This window comes from Sander lucioperca, chromosome 7 (genome assembly GCF_008315115.2).
Source record: "Sander lucioperca isolate FBNREF2018 chromosome 7, SLUC_FBN_1.2, whole genome shotgun sequence".
Lineage (NCBI taxonomy): Eukaryota > Metazoa > Chordata > Actinopteri > Perciformes > Percidae > Sander > Sander lucioperca.
The window spans coordinates 984,556-1,003,896 of record NC_050179.1 but is presented as its reverse complement, the minus strand read 5'-3'; the positions used below and the strand labels follow the sequence as shown (position 1 = coordinate 1,003,896).

At 40.6% G+C, this 19,341-nt stretch overlaps 1 protein-coding gene across 4 annotated transcripts in view; it reads right to left on the bottom strand.

The window, feature by feature from the left end:
• The window catches only part of tspan9a (tetraspanin 9a), a 177,632-nt gene extending 171,173 nt beyond the window's left edge, over positions 1 to 6,459 (bottom strand). For 2 of the 4 annotated variants that reach the window (XM_036003784.1, XM_031282788.1), the window contains exons 1-2: positions 6,334 to 6,459; positions 6,144 to 6,185 (exon numbers count right to left, since the gene is read on the bottom strand). The gene's annotated coding sequence lies outside the window, so the exon portion shown is untranslated. Of the gene's footprint in view, positions 1 to 6,143 lie in introns of all 4 variants that reach the window. The other 2 variants (XM_036003783.1, XM_031282787.2) reach the window with 2 other exon arrangements.
• Between the last annotated feature and the right edge of the window lie 12,882 nt (positions 6,460 to 19,341).

The window sequence follows — 19,341 nt, the reverse complement described above, 5'->3', positions numbered from 1 at the left end:
ATCATCTTGGCGCCTTCTATTAGACAGTTGAGGGTTCCACAGGTTAGAAGTTACAGGCTACAGAACTCATTATTTCCTTAATCTGCACTGCGGTGGAGGCTGGAGGACACGTATCTCTTCAGACACTACATTTTATGCACTAGTATGTTTTTTTTTCCTCTTATGTGAAACAGAGCACGGCTGTGATGACAGACAAAATCCAGAAGACTCTCCAAAAGTTTAAGTGTGTGAGTGTAACCTAATGTAATATATTCTAAATGGCAAAACAAATTTGTATCGTTGACAGCTTTGTCCCTTTTCCCAGAGCATGACATCACTTGCACTGAATAAACGTTATGTCATGTTTTATACACTGCAGTTATATAGTTAATATGCTGAAAGCTGAGACATCACATGTACAGTATAACTCGGTATTCCATGATCAAAGTCCTGTTTATAGTCACTGGAGCCATCTCTAATACATAATGGTGAAAATGGTCTGGAGCAGGATCATGAGATCCACCCATTGCTGGACCAGCTACAACCATAACAGGGTATACGATTTAAATACAGCATATAGACAGTCAAATAAAACAGAAATCCCTTCCAAATTTAAAGCAACTGATGACAAATAAAATCAACACCGTCCCATCAAACATAATTTATACTGTATGGCTACGTTAATGAGACCCATTCCCTTCAAAAGAAAACTCTATGACACAGCTCTCAGCTCAAAAAATGACTTACAACACTGATTTTGACTGAAACTGATTCATGGGTATGGCCATTCACCATCTCCACAGGAATTTATGTGATTCAACAAGACAAAAACGTCATTAATTACAACCAGGTGCTCGCTTTCTCCTCCGAAAACCATCCAGTCCTGATAAATCTAAAATAATCTAAGCTTGGGTTGCAGTTTGAGTTCCACCATTGCTCAACATTAGCGTGAATAAGAGAGGAGAAATATGTGGCCCTGGGTTTCAACATAAAAAGGAGGGTTAAGTTATCTATTGCAGTTAAAAAATAAGTTGTGTGATTTACATCATTATTTGTTGCTATGTTTTACCATTTCTTATCATGAAACCACAATTTCCGACAACAAATTTCATGTTTCGTCTATGTTGATTTTACGGTGGCAGCCCTCAACGGTAAAATTTCTGCCGCCACGGTATCAGAAATAGGGCAGACGCACAACAGGGTTTCCGCTATGCACACCGCCGCTCCTTCAGCTGTTTATGAAAAGTCATAAAGTCGTAATTACACGACTCTGCAGAGCTGTCTACTCTACTGAACTCAAGCAAACTGTCATCCGCTCTCTCTGAGCAACTGGAACAGTGACAGGACGTCATCACTCGCGAAGTCATGGCAACCAAATAAACAACAGGGCGAGTACTACTTGTCACTCAATCTTTGGCAAAGTGACAAACAGCGACGAAAGCCGCGACATGAAATCCGCACTCACGCGGGTCCCGTGAAATATGACAGCTACAGTTTATTGGAAAATAGCATTATGGACACTGAATTTGATGAATTTACTGTTTATCAGACCCCAGATGCTGCTCGGGGCGCCTTTCCATGGGCAGCCCCCTCACTCTGACATCTCTCCATTAGTGCATGCATGTATGGGTACTGAGCATGTGTGTGTAAGTCAGGCCTGTGTGTAATGTGTGTAATAACAACAGAGTGAAAACATTGTAATTTCCCTTTGCGGGATTAATAAAAGTATAAAATATAAATTATGAGACAAGAAGCGGTCCCTCTGCCTTTGACTCACCGCTGCAGGAGACGCAGCATTCCTCCGACACGCTGTATTAACGTTAGTTTTAAAACAGTTTTCCAGGTTAGTGGGGGTGTATAACGCTCAAAACTGTACATAGCTAGTAATGTTCACTCAGTTTTGTTGTTAAACTGTGTGTAAAATGAGCAGTGACGTTAAATCACCGGTTTCAGGTAACGGCACCCTACAGTACCGTCTATTTGCTGGATGGTTTCAAGGTAACGGTCAGTAGCTAACATTATAAGCCCGTTGACAGCGACGTTATTGTTCATATTTTGGCACAATGTTTCTGACCGTATTAGTGGTCATAGTGACTGAAAGTGTGATGTGAGATGCTAAAAAGAAACTACCCCTCCACTGCTGAAAAAAATTCTAGAGGTAACACTGAATTTGTAGGGGAGAGCCGGGATAGTTGAAACACTTTTTAATTAAACGTAATTTACAAAGCGATCATATCGCACTGAAAGCTAATATTTTGTCACTAGCAACCTACACCTGTCATCTGTAAAATACATTTGCATTTTCAGCTTTGAACAAAACCGTTCAGGAATTATTACAGCAAAAGTGGGACGTGCGTAATGTTTCATTCGTCCCTACTGGCCGGGACAACTGAAATAGCATAGGGGGACGGATGAAACATACAGTTTAAGCCATTTAAACTTCCCACAACTTCAATATTTTACTACATATCATGAATGGTACTCCCAAAAGGTGTTATTTTAGATAGATTGTTGCTGGGCTATACGTCTTCGTGAATGTCTGTTAACAACTAATCGCCGTCATCATGAAGCGGTTATTGAAATATCATGCACTGTGGATGATTCTGCCATTTTTATAGCTAGAACAGTAAGTTTTCCCATTTATATCATGTTTCTATTGTGGAAAATGTGGTTTCACTAGGTTTTTACGTGGGTTAGGGCACTGCACATCCAAATAAGTGCCCTTAACGACCCACAGCCCGTCAGTCTCCATAGGATAACATGGGAAAACCTGACCCCCTACCTGATGGGCTCAAATATATTTTCATCTTTCTAAAACTGCTTTTCCATGTCTCACCTCCATAAATTATTGTATAAACACAGATATTTGTGCATTTACTTAAAATACATGGAGTTACAGCCAGGTCGGGATGGTTGAAACAGCTGTTTCAATCGTCCCGACATAGATTACTATAGCTTGTTTTGCTTTCCATGTAAACAAGCATGCAATATGAAAGTCTGGGATTGTGGAGAACACTAAATGGTCTACTGAATAAGCATGTAGTCGAACCTTTAAATGAAAAACACTCATTAATAATTGAAAAAATGTAACCGCTAATGAAGTTTACTTTGGACCATCAAAACTCGTTTATCGCCTGTAACTCCGTGATTAAACTAAACTAAATAACAGGAAGCTATTTGGCTGATAGAAGGAGGTTAACATGCTCTATGTTTTGACCTAAGGAAGTCTGTCTATCACCATTGCACTCGGAGAAAACTGGAATGTTTCATCCGTCCAGTGTTTCAATCGTCCCGGCTCTCCCCTACACATTATCAACACGTTACTCTAAGTACATCATCTTAGAAACATTTGCCATGTGAAGCTCTTTATCTCTCCACCATTGCTGGTTCCTGGCTTTGAGAACAGATTAAAAAAAAAAGTCCTACACATCATCAGCTTGCCAACACAGACAAAAGCGACCGACACAGGCTATAGCTACACAGGCCGCCAGGAGAGGAAGCCCTGTCGGCTAAAGTCAACAAGTCTGACATTACAAATCCCGGTCAACGCTGAAACAAAACTGCATGATGTAGCGTGAAAAGCGGAGCAGACAGCAGCAGTCAAGACCTCACTTCCCCCTGTTCATTTAATGCAAAGACGACATGTATGGATGGCATGTACTCGAACATGCATACACTGAGTTTATGGGACAGCATGACACGTTCAATCTAAGCAGGAGGGCATACTGCACAAAATAGACTTGACTGTAAACAACCGCCTGCCATTCACATAGCGAGGTCAAAATATAGGCACAGAATGTGCTGCTCGCAGTGTATATATACGCCTCAGAGTTAGATATCCGATCTACATCTCATGAATGCACAACTTGAGTATAGGGCACATATAAAAATGGGTAGACACGCCCATTAAGCTGAAATAAGGACTATAGCTGAACCAGCGACATCTTACACAGACAAAGACAGTGATGCACACAGCCTTGCTCTTCCTGTTGATTGGCCCAAAGGGAAGAAGTGATTAAACTGGGTGAGAGAGAGAAATAAATGTTGATATAGCAGCACAACTCATCCATTGTGAGGCCTGGTGGAATGAGATCTGCCGAGCATGGACGGTCCTGCCCCCACTCATCCCACAGAATGGGAACGTTCATGAAGGGACAGAACAGAGAGCAGAGCTCTGTGGTGGCAGAGAAAGCCGAGGAAGTAAACACAGTCCGAGGCTCACATTGCTGCTTTTGTTTACCACCGCAGAGAATCAGCCAGTGGGCACCAGAGGAAAACCTCCTGACAAAGGTTAGGATTGTCACTGATTCCAAATAGTCAGAGAGAAAGTTAGCAACCCTTGATGTCAGTGACTGTACGTTGGTCTCATTATGTAAACAGAGGCCTCGCTGAAGAACACAATGAGACGCAGCTGACTGCTTAAACCACTCGTTTTTTTTTTCTCCTCTTTTGAGTGTAGCTTGCTGGTGGGTATGGCAAGTATAGATGTGACTGGGAAAAAGAACATTCAGCCTCCAAAAGTTGGCGAAAAGAATGAACCACAAGAGTGAAATTCAGTAGAAAATGTACATATTTTTTCTCAACAGTGGGTCATAGGTGTGTGTGTGTGTGTGTGTGTGTGTGTGTGTGTGTGTGTGTGTGTGTGTGTGGTGTGTGTGTGTGTGTGTGTGTGTGTGTGTGTGTGTGTGGGGGGGGCACTGACCCCCATGCCATGAGAGAAGCAGGAATGTGGGGTCAGACGGATGGTGGAAGACTCTCCCCTCCCTTACACCAGAATAGACATGATCCACAGCATACCACCATGGTAAAAAAGGTCTTATGTTTTGATATGGCCCCAGCTGACTTCGGTGCTGACTCTCAGAGTTATATTTCTTCCAACATAATGTGCCCCAGTGAATTCAACACTTCCTCTAAAAAGGAGTGAGCATGTGATAAATAAGACAAACTGAACTTTCCCCCCTGAATATAATAATCGTTAAATAAACAAAGAACCACTGCCCATAGTGGTCAACAACAGTGGCAAAAAAAAGTAAACTGCTGAGGTGCATCAAAGCATGCAGAGCTTTTTCGACATCTGGTAGATCCATCAATGAACGCTGATGATGAAAGGATGTTCACTCTCAGACACAGAGGCCAAGTCAGGACTAGAAACGACATCACCGGCAGCACCGAGATATGTAGATGGAAAAGGCTTCTCTTCCTCAGGGATCAGGTTTAGAGTCACGTTTCCAGCCACCTTAGGTGATGCTCGGTCATAATAACCAAACACAAGCGTAGTGATTAGGCCCATCCGAGTGTCTGTGCTCAAACACACAACGCTGAAAAGAATCTATCAGTGAGGAACTCCAGTGATGAGCCTGTTGTTGAAGGAGGCATGTTGCTCGCGTGTATCGGAGCAGCATCTCATTCAGCTGTTGCCTCTGAAAGGACTCAGAATTTATGCTCTGATTCTTGACATTCCTTTAGGCTTACGTGAATCAACGTATAATAAAAACTCATACCAAAAATGTGTCAGCTCAGAATGCAGAATGTGTCATTCATACCACGAATATAGCCTACATACATATATGTATATGCAAAGTAACTTCTTTTTTTATGAAGGGCTTTTATGCTGTCATAATACACAATACATAATGACAGACTGAAAAAGTAAAACGTATGTCTTTGTATGAGGTCTAAGTTTTGTCACTCTTCAAGCTCACATTCAAAGCTTCTTGGCATAAACTCATGATTCCATGCCAAAAAATAAGAAGCCTAGAGTCATAAAATAACAGTAATGGGAATATTATAGTCTTAACAGGAGTTCATAAAGGATTACAAAACCATTAAACACTCAAAAGTCAGTTCAACAGACAATAATATAAAAAAAGTATAATATATTATATATGTATAATAATATTGTAGGAAGATTCCCACTAAATACCATAAGGTCGCTACAAACACTCTAATTCGCCCACACATTATAAGGGCATTATATTATGGTTGTTTACTTTTTCAATCATGTTACATGTTGTAGCTGGGACAGTAAAAAGCTCACTAAGTTATCGTTGGACACATCCTACAGTAAAGTTGGACGCCACAGTAGACTACATCACGTTACGCTGAATATGGGACATAAACAAACAGTGCTGTCACTGAACAACGCCAAAGAAACAGTCTCTTACCTGATAAAACTCCTCTGAAAGTTATCGTTGAGTGGCTGCAACCTGTCGACAGTGAAAGTAGCGTGAAATCACTGCCACGCGACTTCAGTCCAAACTTCCCAGTCGGACCTATTTAGTATTCATTCAGCTTCTGTCCTGCCGAAACAAAAATCTGGGATAGCGCCTTTCCCCCCCAAAAAAAAAATCAGACCTCTCTTCCTGACAACCTTTGGTACCCGCTGTGTGTCTCTGCTTGATGATGAGTTGGGAACGGCGTTTTCTGGTTTGTTAAGGAGGAAATGAAGTTCGAGGAAGAAGAAGGGGCTGTTACTGACTCCTACAGGCGTGTCACAGCTCCGGGGAGCTTTATATGAGAAGTGCAGGGACTTGGGAGCCCATAAAAAGTGAAACTAGTTTGATTTATTGAGATTAGTCTCAGAGGTCGAACTATATTGTATTAATTTGGCAGCTGTGAAAAACTACGTTTTGACAGCTGACCACAGAGACCGAGGTTTGGCTAATGTAAATAGTATGGGCAGTATGTCATTTCCTTAAATACATATAATTACAATGCATCTTTTTTACAAGCTGTCATGTTAGGTTGTTGGAAATAATAAAAAAAAAAAAAGAGAGAGAGAGAGAGAGAGATGATGAACATCAAATCCATCATCCCTGTTGTGCAATTAACAGCTTAACCCTTATATTGTGTTAGGGTCAAATCTATTTTCAAGTTTAGATGTGTAAAAATTACCATTTACTTGTTTTATTGGAACAAGGCTTCATGATATCATCAGACATGGCTATTCTAACACAAAAAAGATGTCACAATTTTAGTAAATTGTAAATGTCTACAGTAACAAATGTGTAGTTGCGGGTCAAATATGACCTAGCAGAGAATATTGACTGTTGTGGGCTGCTTTGTGGATCAAATTTGGCCCAAAGCCCCCCCCCCATCGATACATTTTGACAAAAAATGAACTTGAATGTTAACAGAGTACGGAGGGCATTCAAAGGCAACATATCAGCCAACATTGGCCTACAGCCCAATGTGTCCCTTTGGGAACATGCTGCAGCCGGGGAAAGGGAACACACATGAATACACTCGGTTCAAGTTAATTTATTTTTGTAGTTAAGTACAGGAGAAAGCAAAACATGGGGAATTATGAAATATTATTTGCCACAAAACAGTAAAAAATATAGCAGGAGAATGGCATACAGCAAATGTATTATTTTAAATTTCCCAACATTAAAATCCAGTTTTCCTCTTTTCTGTGTACTAAACTGAATGTTTGCATGCGTCTCCATGTGTCTGTTGGAGCTACTGTAGTCCCTGAATTGATGTTATAATCAAAAGCAGAACAGAAATAGGAAGAGAAAGTACAAGTTCTTCTTATATCAGCTACCTCCGGGTTCTCTTCAAAATATAATCATCTTGTGTTAGTTTTCTAACACAAGGAGAAAGCCTGAATGGGTGGGGAAACTTGAACTCATCACTCATCATGACTGTCTGTGACAAATTTAAAAGACATAATCATTAAACTGCACATGCTAGTCTCCTGATGGGATCATTGGAGCCGAAAGCAGACCTGATGTGTTTAAACTGTATGTAATGACAGTACACTTAAAAGATCTTCTCCGTACCAGCCTTTCCCATCAGTGGCGTTTAAGTCCAGTAGTAATACTACAATGTTAAGGCAATAGTTCTACATTTTACACTTCGCTTTCTAGTAAAGAGTTAGATGAGAAGTTCAATACGTAGGCCTACATGCCCATTAAATAGGAAGCTACAGCCAGATTAGCGGTTTCCCCGTTTCCAGTCTTTGTGCTAAGCTAAGCTAATTGTCTGATGGTTAAAGCATCATATTTAACAGACAGATGTACAGTAAGAGAAGGATTGCTTTTGTCATGTAATATCATTTACCTGATGAAGGTCTAAGACCGAAACGTTGTATTTTTCTAAATAAATTATTGCTTCGTAATGGTCAGTGTGCGGGACTCTTCTCTAAGCTTTTGATCTGCTACTAAAAAGCTTTCTTACGTTGCGTCATGTAATATTCAGCAATAAAGTGAATACAATGTTTGTCCCAAAGGGTTTCAGTATTTTTAAAGCTTCTTTTTGCTGGTGTGCTCTGTACCAAAAAAAAAACGTTATGCCCCCAGTATATTGTAGGTTCTTCAAGCTAACACTTGCTATAGAGTGCTATAAATACATATATTTTTATTCTAATACGTTTTATTCATTATATAATTGCTTTTTTCCCAGTGGCATGGAAATTCATGATCTGTCATGCAATGCATTGGAAATCACTGCAGCTTACAAACATTCCCAGCCAGGGTTTGGTCAGGAATCCCTCTGAGTCAGGAATGAAAATACCCATAGTTACACATCATGCATTCCCCAGTCATTTCCTATAGTGAGTGGGTTGAGATGCTCTATGAGGGTCAAATGGCAATGTGTCTCATGGCTGTCAAAATAACTCAACAACTTCCCAAACTGTACATCTTGATATGGCCACTAATTTGCATCACAGCAGGGTCCATAATATGACGTAATTTGGCCTCTTCTCCCAGCAGCAGTACTATATATGGCAGAGTAGTCCTGGTGGAGCATGCTGGGCTAATGACTTAACAGCCAGCATGGGAAGCACCTGGAGGAGAGCCAGACTTGCACTAACTAAGGTACCTGCATTCCAATGATAATCAGTCAAGCCTGTCGTGCATTTCTCTCTCATCAAGGACAAAGATGAACGCACGCAGCACAGCATGCTGGGGGGAAAACTCGATTCAGACTTCTGGGGCAACTGACTTGTGTTCTACTCTGCTCACCTAATGATTTCTCTTTAGGCATCATGTAAGACTGTGGCAAATGGCATAGGTTATTCATCACATTATGAGAAAAGTCATAGTGCAATTTTCCAGATATGAAGCTGCACCATATTGTGTTAAATATAAGGTGTTAGACAGGTGGGGAAACAGCAGTTGTAAGATATTATTACCATTATGGATCGTATCATCATGATGAGATGATGAGTGACAGATTTTATAATCAACAGCTGCCAATTTAGAAAGCACTTTTCTCCAAAACATCTTGTTGTAGCACGCCTGCATGCAGAATTAGTTTGTGTGGCCTCAGTTGAGACAGCCCCCTGAAGTCCTTGTTGTCATTCTCTGCACTTTGAGTTACACCATGGCCATTAAATGTTAGTGTTAAAAAGTGTGTATGTGACTATGTAAATTTACTCCAACGCTGGGCTTAATACAAATTTGAGAACTTGAGTACTTCCATTTCATGCACCTTTCTACAGTACATCTCAGAGGCAAATCTTGTAGTTTTTACTCAACTGCATTTGTCTGACAGCTTTAGTTTCTAGTTACTTTTTCAGATTTTTCATCCCCTTCCTGTCCACTGAAAACCATGCGTCTCCAAATTTGGCAATTTTGATTTTTAATGGTTCTGATAAACAAAGGAGGAAGCAGGATGAAGTGTTCCATCATGGGCTGACCAAATTCTCCTACATCTTAAACTAAACTATTTAAAAATCCTGTTGGATCAGCTGGAAAATGCAGCGTCACAAAACTGAAACTGTTTTTCCGCAGCTCGTGAAAAGTTGACTTTTTTGAGATACAGGGTTCTCACAGGACAGCGACAGTACAAATGAAGATGATCTTATAGAATATGACGCTTGTGGTCAAAACGCACCTTTATATACTTTACATACTTTTTGAATGCAGGACCTTTACTTGTAGTGTAGTATTTTCAAAGTGTAAAATTGCTACTTCGAAATTAGTAGTATCTAAATACTTCTTCCAACACTGGTTATAGTTACGTGGTGTGTTGCTACTAAACTTAAAAAGTGTACTGGCTCTGAAATATTCAAACATATAGCATTTAGATGTTCAAATAGAGGACTGAACTGCAGTAGAATTGCCATGTGTATTGCTTTACACTTGTTATAAAGGTGCACAAATGCCAACATATTTCTATATGTACTGTATAGAAATAACAAAAAACTAAATGAAAGATATAGAGATTACAGCTAAAATCTGCATCCATACAAATCCCTAGAAGCTGTGTCTTACAGTTATGATATGTGTTTTGTCATACAATACCTTTCCACATCGGTCCTTTGTCTTCATCCTCTCTCTTACTGCTCATCACTGATATGTTTGTGACTTATAGACCACAGTTAATCTTCAGCTGACGAAGGCCACACAGTGACTTATTCCACAAATACACTTTAATGGGCTTAATCAGACCCAATTAGGTGTAGCTCATTAATTTAAATTCCAATCAGGGTGTGTTTGTTGATGTAGCTGCTGGGCCCTCTGTGCGGATCGGTGGCTGGCACAGGTGTAAGATGTTCCTCCCAGCTTTGTCAGGGCACACAGAGGAGTGGCCATCTTGAACAAACTAAACCCAGACATTCGAGTTCTCAATCAGGCTTTACTCACCTGCATTATAGATGTGAAGGTTATATGGTAGAATAATGCTGTGTGTGCCTGAGGTACCCTTTACTAGTGACTGGATAACTGAACCATATACTGATTCTCTATACTGGAACCCAATACTGATTGCAGTATAGAGAGCAGTAAGAACTACGCAGTCTTGTATAAAGCTATACTTAAGTAAAAGAACAAGTATCTTACCAGAAAATGACTTTGGTAGTCACCTTTTAGAATATTACTTGAGTAAAAGTCTTAAAGTATCTGATATTTACTGTACTTATGTATCAAAAGTAATTTTATGATATTAAATGTACTTAACTATTATAAGTAAAAAAAACTTTGATTATGAACTTTATTGTGGCTTTCTTTATAGTGATGCATAATACTTTCCACACCTTCTTAAACATCAAGTCTGACATCAACAAAGAAGAATTTTATTTTTTTGTGAGAAAGAATCTTTCACTCCAACGTATGAAAACATTTCTTGCATGTAATGAGTAACTAAGATGCTTAGGGAAAATGTAGTGGAGTAAAAGTAAACATTTTATTTAGGATATGTAATGGAGTAAAAGTAAAAGTTTTGTAAATTACAGATACATTAAAATTCTACTTAAGTACCGTAACAAAGTATTTGTACCTCATTAAATACAACACTGGAACTACGTAAAGTGAACAATCAAAAATTCATGCAGCAGAACCAGAGATATCACTTCTTTTATTCCACACATTCTCCTTCCTTGCCAAAACCTAGTGCCTACATTACCAACAATGCAACTTGCCTGCCAACAGCTCTGTAAGAGATTTAAGGGTGGTATGCTAGTACCTGTTAATTTAGCTAGCTACAGAGGTCTGGTAAGCTCACTTCTTTCTAACCCTCCCCCCCCCATCTCAGATTTCTTTCATTTTCAAACTTGTAGTCTTCAGCCCTAACCGACAGTGACTCACGTCACATCACATGCAATTCATCAGACTTTGCGCAGCCTCCTCTAGAGCCACGAAATGCTTTATGTAACTTTTTAACATATGCAGTTGTAAAATTGGCACACTTCACCTTTGAGTGTTAGATGGCATTACCATAGACTTCAATAAACACCACACTATTTCCAATGAACAGTTATTTGACATGACAGTATGCGACTGGCAAAGGATAAAAGACACAGTGAAACCTTGTTATTAATTATTCACTAATCCTTGCGCTACTGTTACACCTCAGCTGTCTTAACCAATACCCTTCAAACAGCGCATCTGTATTTGCAGCTCAATATCATGCACCTCACACTCCAGAGCCAAACAAGAAAAGAGCCGTCAGCCCAAACTTGTCACTGCAGGGTGGCGTGCAAATCAATGGGTCAATAGTCAATCAGTTCCTTCGGGCTGACCTATAGGAGATGGACACAGAATCACAGCTGGGCTCAGAACACATTTAGGTCTCCAACACAGTGTGTGGTAATGAGCATCCCAGCAGTGCCAGTGTCTGAGAAATGAACTCTGGAACAAATAATACCGACTTTCTCAACTAGCTGTGCAGAGAAATATAAAATGTCAATTCATAAAATTAAAAATCATTCTTTTTTTTCCCTGCAAATGCTTGGCTTCCTCCGTGTCCATATGTCAAAGCGCTCCCCACTCTGGGAGTGTCCTGGGGACCAAAGGCCCAAGGCTTTCCCTCAGTAGTTAAACCTTCACACTAACTGTTGATTGCAGGGTGGAAAAGGGCTTTGGTTTTATGACTCAAAATCTCAACAGGGAACTTACCATGGCAGCTCATATAATATCCTAAATAGCTTTGCTCATATTAGATTTCATGCTGCATATAGCTGGTTTTAACATCCAGCAGTTAGTGAACAACGAGGCTTTATATGCTTGCAGTTGACACTCCCCCTGTGGGAAACTACTTTAAACACTATTACAGTAATACACATCATTCATATTTGTCACAAATGAACCCTCACGTAAGTGAAAATTGTGGCCCTTTATATGCCTTTGGGCTTCAAAACATGTGTAATTGACATCCACCAAACCTATGTTTTTAAGACAGGCAGTAAAGGCTGACATACAGTACAGACAGATCAACAGTAAATCAGTATGTAGGAAAAGGACAGGACAGGTTTTCCCAATACCTCCTGAAGACATTCTTCTCAAACTATGACACCAGTCACAATGATTGACTACTTTCTTGATTTTGCAGCAGTAATGAGCAGCACTGAAGACCAGCTGAGAGGTCAAGGACTTGAATCGCAATGAGGCAAACTGCTGATAAATTCTTCACCAGATGCATTATTAAGCAAAAAAGGTTTTGCTGCACCTGCTCCTGGTTGTCCTCTGCCATTGACCCGTTCCCATTTTCATCATCGCACCGACTGCCTCTGCTCTGATCCTGCATCAGGATGCCAACTTAGCTGGACAGACTGAATTTTATATTCAACGTGATACTGGTGGCAGTCCAAGAATGAAAGCAGTTCATTTTCAGTGGGCATGTTGATTTACGTATTTAGGGTTAGGGTTAAGTAATTTCCCCTTCATGTAGCAAAGTAAAGAGTGTGAAGGTAAGGGTGATGGATGGGTGTGTAGTAACACCAATTTTCATGTAGGAGACAGGAGTTTGCGTCCCATCACAGTCCCATGCAATTAACTTTTTCCTTTTTTACTAACTGAAAATCTGAACTGTACTTACTTAAAAGTAACGTGCAAAATCGATTTCAGGCAGAATGAAATGCGTATTCGGAGGTTTGATTAGGGATAACAGGCTTTTCCCTCGAGAGAAGAAGCCATAAGCCATTGTTAAACACCTGAAAGTGTTAGGGGCTGTGAGAGCTGAGTTTATTTAACAGTAATCCCCTGCAGGCTATAGAGTGGTAAGATGCCACTCTGCACCCTGCAGTAACAGAGTTGAGACCTCCGTGAATGCTTGTTTTGCAATTTTCTGACCTTCTGACAGGGTCACAGAACAGCCATAGCTTTTTGTTCTGCTTATTACTGTGGTGATTTCACAGCAGCGTCTGTTTCATGGGTTATTGGCACACCGGAACACAGCAGAGTGAAATTGACCGGCTGTGATTGAGATTAGACAGGGGGAAAGGCAGCTCGATATGTCTATTTCTCAACAATAGCGCTGTGAATAAAGTGCAAGAATGTACCGTTGGTGTCAGCGACATAGACAGTGAGCCAGTTTCCAGCCCTCCTGCTGTGATCATCAAAAGCAATTTGCTGGCAATGTATGACAAATGGCAGTTTGTAAAGCTACATGCAATCCCACAAGCTTCAATACATTCACAGTATTTTAGCTTTTTGAAACGTATGGCATAAAACAGATGGCGTTATGATGTTGTAATGCTTAAAGGGGCTGTACTCAACCTTTATAACTTAATATAGCAGTAAACAAACATTTGCTATGTAAAGATATAGGGGAGTAATGGTGTACTGAGCAGAGAATGAAGTCACACTCCCTCTGTGCGTGTTGTAATTCGAACTTCTCTGTTCATTGTCTTGATCGCCGGTCCAGCCGCACATGCATGTTAGTGCATGTGGCCGTGAAAAAATTTAGGTATTTCATGTGCAGTATTGGGAAACAGTTTGTGAGAGCCGTGTGGAGGCATTCTCAGCCCGCTGTTTTTTTCAGTATTGAAAGTACAGCCCCTTTAAGATTTTAATGATATACTATTTATGGCCATTTTTTCATCACCAGCCATTAGAAACATGTACATTTTTTAATAGTTAGTGGCGGAGTCCGCCATTCCCCTGCGGATTAAAATAGCCTATTTACGCACGCAGGAAACGATTCAGTGTTACAGTTTTTAATTATTTACTGGCCTCACTGTTTACGGTGCACTCTGTATCCTAACGCTGTATTCGAGCTGTGTAAGTTACCTCGCAGAAGCCCCTGTACATCGTGGAACTAACTGTGCCTCGGGAGGCTGCAGTTAGTGAAGCGTTCGAACGCAAAAGGCTGAAGTAATCGACATAGCAGTCGAAGCAGTACAACGGGGCTGGAGAACCCGGGTGCTCTCAGTAGAGGTTGGTTGCAGCCACATCAACAGCTAGGCTGCTGAAAAGGATGGGAGTCTGAGGAAAGGCCTTCTGACAAGCCGTCAATTAGCTTTCACAGGCTGCCGTGCCAAGCAGCAACTGGCTTTGGCTGAAAAGAAAGGCCCCAACTGGGCTGTAAATTGACTAGCAAGAGGGGAGCGCCAGGTGACGCTGCTAAACCCTCCGGAGGTGCCGTGTGCCTATCAACAAAACACCGAAAAAGGAGGGTGCCCACCTAATGAGCCTGATGAAGTGATTACCCCTACCCCCCACTCAAGACATCAAGAATGTGTCGATTATTCAAAGGGATTGTAACATGAAGTCCTATGAGCTCATATGTGAATGCATTTCTACTGATGGCCATACACAGGGTAACTTTTATTGTAAAGCTGTCACAGGAACCATATTGTATTGGTCACCGCAGATAGCGCAGACTACAATTGTTCATCAAAATGTGTGTATTGACTCACATCTTCAAAACAACCAGTTTGTTTGCTTGCACTGTAAAAAGACAGTGTGTTTTGTAGTATTAAACTTAGGGTTTACAACTTTAATATTAGATTGAATTTTAACCGGTCAATGTTGAGTAGTTGCTCTACTACTTTATGATGTGGAATGACTTAAGCAAAGCTTTTGAAGGCGCCGCAAGCTAATGCCATCAAAGACGCAGCAATGAACGGAGGACAGATCCACATTTTATGAGTTACAGCATTTCTGCCACGTTGTACTGCAGAGATATAAACACAGGTTGATTTTACAGCAAATAAACACATCACGGCCCACCAACAGCCGGCCCATAAATAAACAAACATCCACTCTGTACCATCTTTGTGCAATTAAAGCAGAGTTTGTGCTCTCAGTGTGTGAGGCCATGTGAAGATGCACATGAGAAGCCGCTGATGTAATCACACTGCGTCATCCACATCAATCATCCGTGCACACTGTTTCTTATGTTGTACAACAGACGACTTGGCAAGGTGACTGTGTGTGGACGTGGCCTCTCTGAGGATGTTAACTAAGCTGATCAACTTAATTACCCAAATGATTGAGATTTAGTTCTGAACTTCTGAGACAAAGTGTAAGGACGGCAAGATTTAGTCAGCTGAATCTTATGGCTCCCATATATTGAAACTACCTGGTTCTAAGCCCAGCAGGTTATCCTCTTTAAGCCTCCTCTACTGTAAAAATATGTCCATGTTTTTCGTGAAGAACACACCAGTAATACCATGTAAAATCTGATCTCTGTCACAGTACAGTGAAAGCCAGCGGCCTTCATAAAATAAGGTGGGTGGGTGTCAGGGGAGACATTTTATGGCGTGAAAGCTTCTACATTACAGTTACTATGGGAACTAGGACTCTGTGGTTATTCCAGTGAAGCAGTAATTAGTTGTTAAGAAAGAGAAACTAGGGGGAAAACACACACATACACACACACACACACACACACACACACACACACACACACACACACAGAGAAGTGAGCGGTACGGTGCATTTGTGTTCATGTGTTAGAACAATTACGGCGCAAGGTCAGGTTGAACGGTGAACCTGCCTTTCCCACTGTGGGGCTGATTAGGAGCCATGCCAGATTGTTGTAGTTTACACTCCACTGTTCATTTGCTGCGTTCTCATGACTCACCTGATCATCACAGGTCTGTCTTCTTTCTTAGATGCCTGCACACAGGCTAATCTAACCACAGGGAGAACTCAGAGTGTCAGGAGAGTGTATGCACATCATCTGAATTCAAGGCAACATCTGACTATTGCCGTTACATGGGGAAATTCATTTTTTTCCCCTCATAGAATGGTTGTAAAAATTTTTTAAAGACTGAACAGACACTAAAACTGAGATCATCATAATTATCATACCATATTCAAAATTAGCTCAAAGGCAGATTTTTTACTCTCCAGATAATATATATATATATATATAATTTCCAGACATTATCACCAAACCACCCTCTCTTTTTGCTGTAAATTGAGGGATAATGTAAATACTACAGTATAAACATCTACAGAGCATTAACAATGGTCCCTCGCAGCTGACATCATCAAAGTGCTGCCCGGGTGTCTCTCTGTCTGTCTGTTTGTGAGGCCCCTATGACGAGTGTCTGAGTGTGCATGATAAGGAGCATCTGAAAGCCAGCCATCTGGAATACAGGGGTGTACCTTGGCAATCATGCTCCACTAATCACCCTCTGTAAACATACAGTAGTGTATATGTAAGTCGTAATGAATCTTTTGCTACAGCCTGAGGTTGGCAGCGTACATTCTTCTTGTCTTTTGGTACGGATGGCATAGCTAGATAATAAGTTGCCAGAGCTCACCCCCGGGGGCCTTGGCTGTTTAGATAAAGGTCTCATAAAGCCAGGCCACAGCCATGAAGCTTCTCAGTGGAAAAAAAGTGTGTTGTCCTGAGACTTTTAGGGAAGAATTACATAATAGGTTACTTGTCCAGATCAGTAGTTAGAAACATGATGATAAAAGGCCTAGGTTTGCAGGCTACAACAAATCATTTGAATGTAAACTTCTGTGATAGGACAAGGTTAGCCATGTCTTCCCCCTTTTCATACTGCTGAACCCCCAGTGAGTTAAGACTTTTCAGTGAATCATTTTAGAACACAAACAGATTCCTAATAGCATTATAATGATAGAGATACATTACATAGTGCCTGCCAATACACTACAATATGACCTATATGGATTAGAAATAACACATTAGGAATTTGGGGTGCTAAATTCAAAATGGTATTAGGTAAGAGTAAAGATTTATTCATCAGCTTTAAGTCATGGGATCGAGATGTAGTACTGCAGGTCATGCAGCTGATCTTATTCACAAACTGCTGCTGCAGAGTGATCACAGTTACATTGCAGCCTTGTCCTTATGGCATGGATGAACAGGCAACGTATTTTTTTAGGGCAGGCCATCTTGTCAGTAATTATTCCTCCTGGCTTGTTCATCCTGATGCCAAAGTCAGCACTGAAGCAACTGACATGCCATCGCCCTTTGCAATCTCCATCAGAGTACACCGAAGTAAATTATGGGCTGTTCCTATTTTAGGGTGGTTGCTAAAAGGGATAAATGGTTTTGAAATGGTATTTGAGGTCTGAACAACTTGTAATTGTCGTTATGCTTTTGGGTCTTTTCTGTGCCAGCGTTTCAGTAACTGAGGGAAATAGAAAAGTACAACTTTCAACTACAACGTTCATGCAAGACAGAGATACCAGCTTTCTTCCAAACTGATATGGAACACAGGGTGGAGGTGCTGTTGTTAGTTTCACTACATAGCATGTGTTAACATAAATAAAAGCTTTTACATAACAGCCTCAATCCCACTTAATGATGTCTGATAAATGGAGCAGAATGTCAACACAAATGTCCTAAACACAATATGCACCATGAACAAGTTACATTTGTAAGGCCAGAAATATGCTTGTTTTTGCAAAATATTTGATTCTAGAAGTTTGGTGTGTTTGTGTGTGTGTGTGTGTGTGTGTGTGTGTGTGTGTGTGTGGGCATGTGTGAGTGCGTGCATGCGTGCGTGCGTCCGTGCGTGCGTGCGTGCGTGAGTGTGTGACGGCCAGATCTAGGACTTCGGGGCTTAGCCTGGACCCATTTAAATAAACTTAATGCAGTGCAAAACAGCAATTGGCTTGCCCAGCTTGTTAATAGCCGGTGTATGTTCATTTTAGCTACCCAGTTTGTAGATGTTAGTTAGATAGCACCAACCCAAAGGCCAAGGTTTTGTTTCCAGATTTGTGTTGCAACTTCTCTGGAGTCTGGGGGTCCTCCTTAATTTCCTGCATTCTGGTGAATTTCTATTTTTTTCTGAATCAATTTATGCTGAAAATATCTTTATGTAAAGGGAAACATAGGGGACAATTCAAAAAATAAAAACATAATGGAATATTTTGCAGTAAGGCTCTCAGGCTTTCTGTGTTACTTTCAACTATTTATTCTCCTCTAGATCGACTTTTCTAATTATATCTGAGTCAGCACACATGTAGCCTATAGGCATCATTTACTCCTCCCTCCTCTTTTGTGTCTTTTGTTGGGGAAGAAACCTCCTTAAATGTGCACATGACAATTATTCACCTCAATGATACATTTATTCATTTTAATGAATTAATAAACCCCTGGATTGTTTGAGCAAGATTTCTGCTCATGTTCAAAACTTTGTGCACATTCAAAGTATGTCTGTGTTCTCTGAGATTTGGAGGAGCCGTGATATTTTGAGAAAAATAAAGTGATAATAGGCTATTACAAGAATACAGTCACCATATTTCAGAAAATAATCTACCTGCACCATAGTCTGCTGTGCATTATGTTGCTCTGCTGATATGGTAGATCTCAGACCTTCTGACAGACTTAGGGCCCTATGATTTCCGTGATGCAGAAAACACGGACGGAATCACGGAATCTCCACATGAAAACGGAATTCTCTTATACACGCAGAATCGCACGGAATTTGCATATATTTTGTTGACATATTAAATAAACGATTTTTTTTGATTTCTCATTTTTCAGTTTAAATCAACAAGCGTAGAAAGGTCGCTACCTAAACCGTGATTATGTTTAACATGTTTAACAATGCCATTTGGCAAATGGCATTGTTAAACATGTTGCCTAGTAACCATACGTCCTCTCGTTTGTTGTTTGAGTTTGTTGTGTGGGGAAAAAAAATGTCGAAGCGAGTGGCTCCTGATAAGCCAACGGTGGAGAAAAATACCGGGCTGAACAATACTC